At 42.0% G+C, this 12,961-nt stretch overlaps 1 protein-coding gene across 1 annotated transcript in view; it reads left to right on the forward strand.

The window, feature by feature from the left end:
* The window catches only part of MAP10 (microtubule associated protein 10), a gene marked incomplete at both ends in the record, with an annotated part of 62,914 nt that overhangs the window by 24,674 nt on the left and 25,279 nt on the right, over positions 1-12,961 (forward strand). The window lies entirely within an intron of this gene.

Consider the following 12,961-nt stretch of genomic DNA (forward strand, 5'->3'; position numbering starts at 1 on the left):
GAGATCAACTGAGCTTTGCCTGATTTCTCATTTTTGGCCCAACTATTGGAGAGCTTTAATTATCAGATGCCAAATAATTATTCATTCAAGATATAAGATAACATGGATCATAATCATTTATGTTGCAAAAGTACAGAAGTGGCTGGAGTTACACTGGGGAGCACTCTGACCGACGATCTTCCAGCCTTAAATTAATTACATGAGGAAATTTACCATTTTTATATTTTACTTTTACAGGTCATTAAATACCAATGTTAGCTGTGCTGCTTCATTTCTAGAACATGAATTATAATTAATAGCATTGCAGTAAGTTAATTTAATATGGTAATAGCTTCAGAATAGCTTAATTGTTGTCATTATAGAGCACCTGCAGATGTTCAGCCAATCAGCTCATTCATTATCAGACCATTCCATGTATCCATACATAAAGAAAACTTTGCCTGCAGGAAAGGTAATGAAATGTTTCCAGCATTAGTACTGGAAAAAGCATTGCCTTTTCTAAGGGCAAAAGGTCTAAGGGGAAGGAGAGGGCTGTAGCTATATAGGAGAATTTTTTTTGACATCACTGACATTTTGGGAAATGGAACTATCTTTCAATGTCTGTAACCAGAATGTGCTGTCCTGTACTGCCTTCCACCTGCACAGCTATCGTAATTGTTTATATTCAGCCTCATCTTGCAAATGCCCACAAGCTCTGTATAAGTCAACACTGGGCCATTTCCACATAGTTTCAACCAAATTCTCATGTGGACATGATTTGGAATAACCAGATGGCACTATTCTTGCTCCACTTAATGGTTCTTATCTAGATAAAAATACACCTTGTTTCTGGAGACCTAGAAGAAGGGGGGAAATTGACAAATACACATTTTAATTTTAGTCCCTCTCATCAATAAAACCCCTTTTTCAAAGGAGTCACAGTAGTGCCAGAATATTTGAACTACTGGCCTGCAATTTTTTTAATGTTTGTCGCCCTAAAGACCAGCGTTTTCTTTATGACTTGTATACCTCCAAGTGCACCCTTGGCACTAAAAAAGACAATAAAAATGAAGGACATATGTTTCATAGAAGTAAAATACTATTTCCAATATGAAGGTAAAGGAACAGAGGTAAACAGCATGAAGTGACTTTCCACAGTCACTTCAGTTAAGAACTCGTTTGGACTTGATGATCTCAAGGGTCTCTTCCAAGCAAAATGATTCTATGATTCTGTGACAAACTGGAATCCAAGAAAGATTCAGGTGGGCCTGGAGCTTGTCTCGTCCAACACGCCACTCCCTGCAGGGACACCTTCAAAGTGATAGCACATTGCTTAGGGCCTTCTGCAGTCAAACTTTTTATACCTCCAAGGATGGAGACCCTCCACCTTCCCTGGGCAACGTGTCCCCATGGTGCATCCCTCTGGCTGTGACACTTTTGTCCCTTTACCGAGCTGGTGTTTGTCTCATTGCAGTGTGTGACTGATGCCACCGCGTGCCCATCGCTGTGCGCCTCTGGGAGGAGCTTGGCTCCATCTCCTCAGCCCTCCCCGCTGGAGGCAGCAATCAGATCTCCCTGAGCTTCCTTCACGCTGAACAGAACAAGTCTCTCCACCTCACCATGCACTGAAATGGTTTCCATTCAGAAGCGAGTGTGCTTTTAGTCTTGGCGAGAGCTATACAGATTTGCCAGTCCTTGTTTCCTCGTCAGGGTTGGTCGCTTTTCAGGACTGGCACACAAGACTGTGCTTTCCTGAATTAGAGACTCTGTGTGCTGGTAGGAAGCCAGCAGGAGATGTTTCCTCCACGGTGGGTAAGGCAGTGCCAATCAGCCTACAAGTAGTACCAGGCCTCTGTGTGAATGAGTCGCTCTTGGCAAGTGTAGATCCTGGGGCTCCTCTTGTTCCCAAATTCCATCTTTCCCGAAACGCTGCAGGCCCGACTCTTTCCTCTGCTTGGAAATCTGCCTGCAGTTAGTGCTGCCTGAGCTGTCTCCATCATAATGACTCAAATAGAAGTAACCTTGTTTCCAAAGCATGGGGCACTTATATAAAGCATGAAAGGCCTGTTCATCTCTTTATGAAAGGCAATGGGAGTTCTTTTTAATTTATTCAGGTTCTTACACTGCAAGTTAAAACTTACAAGATTAAGAGATGCTCTACCCTGACAGCCTTTAGAGAAGAAGGAGAGATGACCTTTGTGGCATGGGCTGTAAGTTTCTGTAGCACAAAAACCAGTATAGCAGCATTTTTAGGAGCAAAGAGCCAAATTTCTGGCAAAGCAGCAAGACTGCATAAAACAAGCTGAATTTGCTTTGCAACCTTGTCTCCTCAGTAGCAGAGATCTGATTTTGCTTTTAGATTTGTTCAAATGCTGCAGAGTAACAGCAGAATTCAGCAAAGGATAGAACCTTAATTCACAGCTATATAAATGTGCCCTTTATTCTGTTTCAGTACAGATCATATTTATCTATATATTTGACATCCAGGTTCACTAAGTCCAGGGACCATTGTGTAGCAGATGTATAAAAGAGCATTCATTCTGATTTATTTTTGTAATTAATCTGAGGTCCTTGGATCTAATTCAAAGCCATTTCAGTCTCTAAGCTTTTAGAAGAGTTGTTCCTATTTTATACCAGCATGTGTTAAAGAAAATATTGGCCTCTTTTCCTGGAGCTGGACTTGTGCAACGCTAACATGTAAAAATAATCCCACTGAGACCCCAATAACTGCTTTGATTGCAAAAAGCCAAATGTTCCTATCTACTACACAGCGAGGAGAGGAGCAAAGGGCTCTGCAAACTGGAAGAAAGGACGAGACAAAAGCACAGATGAGATGGGAGAGAGCTTTGCCCCATATTCCTGGTGAGTTTGCAGAATCACTTCCATATTAACATTGCAAAGTTTGTATCTGCAAGGTTCAGAGGAGCCAGCGAGCAGTCCCTGGGAAGGGCACATCCCTTAACACCCAGCACGTTTCTCAGTCACAGTTAATGCCGCTTGCAGCAACGTTAGTGGCACCTTGGTGCAGCTGCAACTGCCTGAAGCAGCTCTGGCAGGAGGGATTTTTAAGGGCAGTGCTACCATTTCTTGGGATAGTGAGCAACAGTGAAGCAGTGACACTGCCACGATGGAATTACTGTCCTATTGAGTCTAGCCAGAACAGGACTCTTGAGCCATGGAGAGCCTGTGCCAGGCTGTGTGGCTCTGGGGAGGTGAAGGTGAAGCCTCCCGAGCATCTGCAGTGCACACTGCAGGCCCCAGCCCTCCGTTTTTTGCTGCAGGGATGCCTCAGGTTTACAGCATGCACAGGCTATTTGTGGAAGGCTCTCTGTACCACTCATCCCATCACAAACCTCTTCCCTCTCCAGGAGGGTGCTTTGGGTTTATGTCAGTTTGCAGAGCATTTCACATAATTTCCTTTTCTACCACAGGTAGAAAGGTAGGAGGCATTTCACCAAGATGAACAGGAACTGGCCCAAAGTAGAGAATTGACTCCTCACAGTTTTATGAGTGCTAAAGTCTAACCAGCTTTTGGATGACAATTAGGAAAAAAATGAGAGATACGCTTTCTTTGCCTCCTTTTGCTCTCGGGAAAGATCTTGAGAGGTCTAACTTCAATGAGACTGGAAAATTGAAGAAAAGAGACAAGCGAGAAAGAAAAAAGATGACCCCAAACTGACTGTTCACTCCTCTGTGATTCATTCCAACTCACTCATCTGACCTGTAGACAACTCCTTCGAGGAAGTGGGGCGGGGGGGGGGGGGGGGGGTGCAAAAATCCCTTTAAGGGACATTCTACTCTGAACAGAGAATGCTCTTCAGTTACCTCCCTCAGTGCATGAGAGATTGCTGTCCAGAATGGAAACGAGAGGCCTGCCATGGCAAGGATGGTGAATACGGTGAGTTATCTGCTACCGAAACAAATGGTGTCTCAAAATGAAAGAAAAAAGAGCACACACACACACATATACTCCCCCCAAAATGCAAGAGAATCTGACAGATCAAGCATGAACACGAGAGTCATTCCTCGTCTGAGAAAAGTTACCTGTGTTCTTTCTGCTATCTTAGTAATGTCACTGAACTATCTCAAAGGCCAAGAGTGTTAGCATCCAAACGAGAACAGGAGTAAGAAGAAAATGGTGAAGCTTTCTGCAAGAGAAACTGGAAACTCAGAGACTTTTGTGTCAACACACAGTAGTTGTGTCCTTTGCAATGACCCTGTTTGACACCAGTCCCGAGGTGTGGTCTGTCCTGTGTACACCCACCACTATCTAGGTGGCCATGAAAGCTGTCACGCTGACAGCCAGAGAGATGTACCTCCACTGTAGCCAGTGGCCTTTGGGAGGCAGCTGCAGCTGGAAGGAAACACAAGAGAGTGGCACTGCTGCTCCTTTTAGTTTATAAAAAAGCCCACAACAAGGGGTGTTTCCTTTCTTCTCCCTTTTCTGGTCCTGGGAGGAGGGAAAGGTAAATTAAAATCTGGTTCAAAAAGATAAGTTTTCAGCTCCAGTGAATTATCACTATCATAAATGTCATTATTTTTACTCATCTCAAAGAAACTACTAAGTGTGCACATTAGTTTCTGTTAGCACACATTAATGCACCTTAGAAAGCAGAGAACAATCAAACCAGTCTTCCTTAAATTTAGAAGTTTTGTATTTAGAAGACCCTGTGATACTCTGAACTCATATATGCAAGCTATATCATTTCTAGTACTATACTGTATTTTGCTCCATTGTAATACAGTTGTGCAACAGTCAGCAGAGAGTCTATTCAGAGATCCTTCCAGTTACAAATTTTCCAAAGGAAATTCATTTTCCAGGGTCTTCATAAAATATATTATATTCCAAGCTGTTAGAGAGCTTTTTTTTTTCTTTGAACTGATTTCCCTCTTTGTTCTCCAGCAGGCAGCCCACTTGCAAAGAGTATTTCCAAGACTTGCTATTCACATGCAAGATCCCAGCAACACAGCAGAACCCCCCACGGAAGATGTGCGATACTGAGTCGGTTCCCCAGCAGACTGACCCAGCCTCCATAAATGTGTCATTAAATGCCAACTCCTTCCATCCCACAGCTAGCAGTCTGCATACAGAGAGAACATTAATCTTGTACACTCTCAATTTTATTCTCTGGGAATATTTGAGCAGTTCCAATTTGCAGCAGCTTAAGTGACTATGGAAAGATGTGAACATAGCTTAAGTAATCGCTCAAGCGCTAAGACTATTTTTCTCTCATTCTGCAGCCAATTCCCAGGCCCCGTTAGCTAATGAAAATACAGTTGTCCCTTGGGATTTCGAATTATACCACATGACATAGATTCAGCTAAAAATGCCTTAGCTGCTGGACTACATCATCATACAAAGCACACGCCAATTCCCTGAACCACTGCTCAACGCTTAGACAGGCCATTCCTTTTTCTAACCATAATGACTGACCGTGGGTAGTGATTGAAGTAGAGAGCAGCAAACACCACATCATGGCAGCGAGAAAAGCTAAATCTGTTGATCCCATGACTAAATTTGTCCCTTTCTGCTATCAGCCAAGGGTGACAGATGAAACATTGTGTTAGCCTGATGTGATTAAAAGGTAGACCTGGGGGGAGACAGTACAAGCGACAGCTGTCAAAACACAGTTCAGGCACAATATTTAAGCATCTCTTATCAGTGTTTATTCATTCAAAGGTTGTAGTAATAGAGAAGAGCTTGTGTACAACTGCACACACGTCTGTACTTGGGAAGACAAGGAGCCCTGGCAGGCTTCTCAGGGAGCTGTGCAACACTTTGGTGCCGGTCATTAATGCACCAGCTCAGAACTTCATATCTAAGCCTAACACCAGAGCGTGTTTCACATTTGCAGTGTTGCATGTCACAGAAGCGGATCCCAGAGATTCTTTCGGCCCATCCCAATGATACCTCGTGGGCTTAACTCAGTAGAAATTGTCCCTTTTGATACCTTCAGCTTAGGCAATTTCTGGCTTGACAGTGCTGCCTTTGTAGTTAAATACAAGTACTACAAATGAAGAGTGTTTAGTTAGATTTTACTCCATGTAGCAGAGGTGGTCAGGGAAACCGCTGCCCCATCTTACAATGATAGCTTGGCTGATTTCTTGGCAGCCTTCAATTAGCAAGATTCACTCCAGTTTGTTCAAGCACAGTTTCTTAAGGAAGTACTGCAGGATTTGATCCAAATTGAAAATGAGTCTTCCACACTTCAGTTTGAAGAGACAAATTCTGGTGTTTAAGCCATTTGTCTGGCTCTAGTCACAGGGAAGCCTTCCAGGTACTCTATACAGCCCTATACAGCGAAGATATATGTGATTCACTTGCAAAATGCATGTGGCTCAGCAAGTACAAGTTTGCCATTCCTGTGACAGTACTCTGTCACAAAAAAGCCAGAGGTTATCCTCAGATAGAGGAAGCTAAATATCATACTAAGCTATATAAATAGATTAAAAGAAATGTATAGAACAATAGATTTCTACTCCATGAAATGCTGGTAAGGCATGTTCGGGGTTACTGCATCCAATTTCAGTAGCCCACTTCAAGGAAGAAATCTAGAGAAAAGAGTGCAGCAGGATATGATGAAAAGGGTGGGAAAGATTTAATCTGGAAAAGAGAAAGCAGAAGGGAAAGCGTAAGCTTCATGTATGAAAATGTTGCTGCAAAGCAGAGAACTGACTCTTCCCAATGCCTGTTGCAATAGGACAGAATTAATAGCTTAAATTGCACAAGGGAGATGCAGATTTGACATTAGGAAAACTTTCTAGTGGGAAAGTTAGTTTAGTATTCAAAGACTGCCTGAGGAGGTTGTGGAGTCTCCATCAGCAGAGGCTTTTAAGAATAGATTAGACAATCATCTGGTCAGAATAGTCAGGGAGAGTGGATTCAAGGAGCTCTCATAGTCTCTTCCAGTCCTGTTTTTACAGTCCTAGAAAAGATATTTTTTACTTCGTTTAGCTGCAACTGTCTGTTTCAGACTCCTGCTGGCACAGATGATGTTCAAGAAAAGTGGTGGATAAAACACCTCAAAATGTGTGTTTCTACATTCACTTTGCATACTACTATGATCACTTAAACCACCCAAACTTTAATGTGTTAATCCATTAAAATGGTGCTTTTTTGTTTCAAAACCTGTGCGTCTGTAGTGGAAGAAGGGATGGACGTCAGGCATAATGAAACCTGAATCCTAGCGGCTCCTGAGTGGTTTGTTTCCCTTTCATTTTGTGATCACAGTAAGGTTTACACAAACACATACACACACACAAACATGACACAGAAGGAACTGATGATATGCCGTTATAGCACAAAAAGTTCATTTGAGCACACAGCATTCATGGTTTTCCTCACAAAGATTTCAGTTCCATAAGCCTCGCTTGTGCAGGTAATCAATCCTCTTAAAACTGAAGGTGCAGAACCCATGAAGGAAACAACAGCTCATCAGAACAGGAGTCAAGACTATGAGATTTGTGAGGCCAAGGCACCAGTTCATACCACTAAACTACTACTCTTGTGTGACATCCTTGTAACTACTGGCAGCTGGAAAAAGGAAGATGTTATCTGGAATGAAAATCAGAGATTAGGCAAAATTTATTTTCCTGCTGCCAATGAAAACACCAACACAGGAGGCCAGATTTTAAAAAAGAACATGTGTCAATATGCGGATGTGCATGTGTTATCTTTTAACACTGGGTGTTCCCTGCTGCTGTATGTAATTTAAAGATCTGTTGCCATCAATAACTTATGTATCCAGTCTTGCTTTCATGACATTGTTACACCTTACTGTTCCTATTTTCAAGGACAATTTAACATTTTTATACTTTTTTTTTTTTTTAAGGGAAATTCCTGCTATACTTCTCCTCAGTATTTATTTTATTCTAAACTTTTGACTTAACTATAAACAGATTTTAGATTACTATATTTAATTCATGTATTAAGACAAAGTCTCATCTGAACCTTCCTCCTCATCCCTTTCCCATACTTCTCCCCCTAGGCTTCACATTAGCTTTCAGGATTTAAATTTTTGTACATGACAATACAAAGTGAGTCACTATTTAGAAGCTCTTCCTGCAGTGGTGTAGGAGTTTTAGTAGCAGTGAGATGTGCCTTCACAAAGCACGGACCGGGGGAATCTCTGTGCTGTGATTCCCATTTGCCCACGCAGCACACATTTCAGTACACACTGCATGCTGAGCAAAGGATCCTCTGGTCTTTAAGTGTAATTTCCACTTAGAGCTGTGGGCATTAAATGAAATTAGCAGGGAGCAAATTCAAAGCAAACGAGATTCTTGGTGACACAATACATGGTTAAGCTGCAAAAATCTTTGCACAGGAATAAATGTAAAAATGTGTGCATGTTCAAGAAAGGGCAAATACACAATAAAAAAAATAAAAATCTGTGGTGCAGGACTCTTGAATACAAAGATACTGCCACTGTCTGAAATCCCTGGATCTTGGGAGAGAATTCTGGGGAGGGATTGCTACAGACTCGCTCTGTTCTTGCACTCCTCTCCAGGCTTCCCCATTTGGCTGTCGCTAGTGACAGGATAGTGATTAGGTGAACCTTTCTTCTGACCCTGGGAGGCTCTTTGCATTTTCTTACATAGAATTGCCTGTAGTTGATACGGGATGGACTCTGCCCCATACTTTCTAGTTTCACACTGGCATATGACTTTCAGCTACAAAGTCGACAATATAATTCAGACTCCAGCAAATCTCAGGTACCGAGCACAGGACCTACTCTTTGCTGAGCACACAGCATCTCCTGTGCTTGCAGCACAGAGCCACATCTTGCCCAGAAGCCCCCATGGTGCAGGAGCAGCCAGCCAGCCAGCCAGCCCCAGGGGCAATGGCTGCGCAGAGTGGCTCCATCTGGCTTCGTGGGTCCTGGAGCAGCAAGGACACCAGGGTGCTGCATTCAGGACAGGAGTTGTCTTGGCAGGGGTCATTGCTCAGGAAAGACACACAGCAGTCAAAGGCATCCTCCCAACTGCAGCCTAGCACATGTCCCCACCTTATAAAATAATCCAGTGTGACCATTATGGGACCCATCAGGTCCTGAATCTGTTTCTCCTGAAAAGAGAGATACAAATACTTAGTGGTATCCACCTGATCAGCTTGATATAGAAGACACTCAGAAAACAAACAAAAACCCCTTTTCAGAGCAACTACCCTGTTGCTAACCCAAAACTGAGGCTGTTGAAATCTGTGGTCTGTGGTATTTAGCCCAAGTTCTAGAAGTGCTGTGATTCCTGCTGCTACCAGCCACATCCCTTCACTCAATATCACCCATAGACCAAACATGGTGGGTGGAAAGAACCAAGAGAAGAAGGTGTCCACTAAGGAAAGCAGCAAACTATTCCTTCAGCAAGCTGCAGTGGGCCTGTCTAGCACAGTGTAACTGCAGACAGACAGACAGACAGGTCTCTCCAGACCTGTTTAAAACACACTGCAGGGAAAATTTTCATCCTCTCCATTAGAAAGCTGCCTGCCCTGCTGGTGCTTTTTTTGCCTCTCCTGCCTTCTCCTCTCTTACACAATGAGCACCGTGGAAGAAAAAGTGAAGCCAAAGCAAATGCCCACTTAGATCAAGAGTTCGACGTAGGAGATTTGGAAGTGAGGCTCCCAAATTCACAAGCAAACACCTACCAGATTTTCAAAAGCAATGTAGGGATGACAGCAACATCAGCCTATAAATGAGGAACAATCACACACCATCAGAGTTCCAAGCCCAGCCCTGCGATGAGGAACCTGGTCTCCATCACCTGGGCTGTGCTGCATCACTTCAACGGGAGATCAGCAGTGGAGAGTCGGCACTCACCTCATGAGCATCTGATGGCTCCTACTGGAGAATAGATACAAGTCCCAATTTGTTACCTCCAGAGATGAAACTCGATGAGAACAGTTAATGCAAGACTCTGTTCCAAAGTCCGTGACATAAGTTGCCTTTATCACATTAGGGGAGTTCATTAGTCACAGTATTCTGGGGATACTGTGTCAGGTTGCGTTCAGCCTCAGAGCCCTGATCCCTAGTCAAAGTATGCTATTTGGAAAAGCCAATTTCAAACCATTTCCTAAAGAACAAACTGTTATTTGTGCATATTTGCCCAAACAGACTTAAAATGAATTCCCAAGGCTTTGCAGACTTCACACAATTCATCAATTTCTCATGATCAGGCTGGGGAGGCGCAGAGGCAGGCTCATGGTACTTTCATGTTTTCTCATTAAAAAACACCCATTGTTACATTAATAAGACAAGAGCATCTCAGCAGGACATATAGCTATGTGACATTTCAAGGCTTTTGAAGAAAATGCACAGAAAGGAAGTAAACCCCAGCAGCTACAGCCAGCAAGAAAACAAGTAAATGAGCTTTTGGTGCTGAGAACAAAGACTAGGGAGCCAGGAATGGATAAAGGAAGTGGAGATATGACAGAAAGGGGGAGATCATTCTGCCTGGGAGCCTCATTAATATCAGCAGACTTGAAAGAATGAAAGACTTCAGAGGTCAAACTGTTCAGATGTGTCCATCTCATGTAGGCTAGGATAAAAGACACTGAAAAACCACTGTCCCACTCCTTGCAGTGTATCACACCCTTTACTAAACCCCATTCTGAAAGGGCTAAACAAACTCGCTACATTTGTCGAGTGTATGAATTACACTCTGTTTATTTTTAAGTTTTTCCTTCAGACTAGGACAAAGATGAAGGAAACCATGCCTCATGATAGGACTCTAGGAACCAGTACTCTTGGATTTAGTTACAGTAAAGCCAAAATATCTCATTTTTTGCAGACATGCCTCTGTTAGAGCCCACCCATCTTCACGTGATTATCCTTCTCTTTTTTCAAACAAGCTTCATCTGAGACCATGCAAACCATGCCTTCACAGCTAGCAGCAGTAAATCCCCTGCTTTTGATGCTACTGGCATGTTGATCAGCTCTTCTCCACTGGGAGCAGGAGTTAAGCCCCACCAGACTGGGGGAGTGAAAAGCATCTGCAAATACTGGCTACAAGTCTAAACACTAACTCCTCTGCTCAGGAGCATGAGCAGCTGCTGGCAGCAAAAGCAAATAAATGCACTCATTACAGAAACATTTACTAGTAGTGAAAAACTGTTTTTAAAAAGTAGATTCAGCTGTTCGAGATTGCCTTTACACGAGGCCCATAGTTTGAAAAAAAACAAGTGTAGCGCATACCTGGCCTAGTGCATTCCTCGCCATGTTCATGATTCACTCACCATCATTCCTGCTTCATGTTCATGAGAAGGGTCCCTCCCTTGACCAAGAGGAAACCATAAGCCTGCTACAGACTAATTTCAATAGCTTTTACTTATTCCTGTGTGCTTGACAGCCATCTTTCCAAGTAGCCTCCATACTTTGTTAACCTACTGTTATTAATCCCATTTTGCAGTTTGCTGAACTCTCCTTCTAACACCTTCTCTATGACCAAGCAATTCAACTTCTACAGTCAAAAGCAGCAAAACATCTTGGCATATTCTATTTGGTATCATACATCCTCAGGCCTTCTAGATCTGTTTGCATATTTTTTTGCCATATAACTTTTTGGAGGACTTCCCATAAAACATATAATATTCTTGCTTTTTTAAAAACCTTGGGGGCTTTCACAGTGTAGGAATAAAATACTCTCACAGAGATGTGTTACATAGCATAACTAAATCTTCCAATTTACTGTACTGCTTTGGAAATTTGAAGTCAGCAAACTGCACAGTATCTGTTTTAGCTGTCTTAGAAATACTGACGTTTATACATTTCCAAAACATCTTCCTCCGGGTCTAAAAATATTCACATTTAATCTCTGACAAAAGACAGGGTCTTTTTACTTGCAAGATTTGGTCAAATTGCCTTCAACTTCTAAAAAATATTACAGAGAAAATCTTGCTTCGGTGCTATAATCTTATAAAACATACCTCAAGCAACAAACTTCAAGATATGTGGATACATTTTTTTCATATGGAGGAAATCAGAAACTGAAATTGCTTGAACTCACTATGAAAACAAAAAAAATAAAGAAACTGTATTACTAAATGGTAAAAATACAAAACTTCTAATTAAAAGATCTGGTTTTCCTCTTAAAAGAAAATCACTACATAGTTTGGGGACTTGTGACCTTTTAGGGTTGTTTGATTTTCATAAAAATCGAGCTTTTTCATTTATCAAAATCTTTTCATGAGGAAAACAAGCAATTCCCTGACCAGTTCTTTGAAGCACCTTGGATTATCTATCCATATTTTTCACGTACAAGGAAGAAATAAAAAGTGTCCCACAGGTGTCTTCTTCCAAACTGACTCAAATATTAATAGGCAGATGCAAATAATTAATTTATGAGCTGATATTTATTGTCATTTCAAGGTGATTAGGAATGTGTGTGTGAAGTAATGGAACTTCCTGGCCGTAAGGAACTGTTCGGCACATCCAGCCCAAAGCACAGCGCTTACCTCCAGCAGCCCCAAAGACAACTAGCAGAAACAAGTACCATGAACGGAAAGCATTCAGAAATAGCGTTCCTATGTCAAATGAAGTTGGAGGAAAAGAAATTCTGGCTTTTATTCCTGTATGACATTAAGAAACAAAGGCGATTTTAATACTAAATGCTTCAAGTTGATCCTTTGGTATTAAACTGCACATAAACATTCGGTAAGAACTCCCACAAATCCAGTATTGTATTTGCAACAGAACTGCTGACAGTCGTTGGAGCAACAGTTTACAGTACGTTAGGCTGGTAGATCAGAACTACAGATAAAGTAAGCATATTTCTAGCAGAACTATAATCAGTAAAAATAATTGTTTAGGTAGTGTCTAAGCTTGTTTTCCTCAGATGCACAACCAGAAAATACTGTTTCCTGAGTCAGCTCTTACAGAAAAAGCATTCACATGTTTCTTCCTCAAAATTATGCTAACAAAGGGATATTAATAATATTATCCTACCAAGATTCTGATTTGCTGGATTGTCACCAGAAATTGTCTATAGA

The sequence above is a fragment of the Nesoenas mayeri genome (assembly GCF_963082525.1).
Source record: "Nesoenas mayeri genome assembly, chromosome: 3".
In the NCBI taxonomy this organism is placed as follows: domain Eukaryota; kingdom Metazoa; phylum Chordata; class Aves; order Columbiformes; family Columbidae; genus Nesoenas; species Nesoenas mayeri.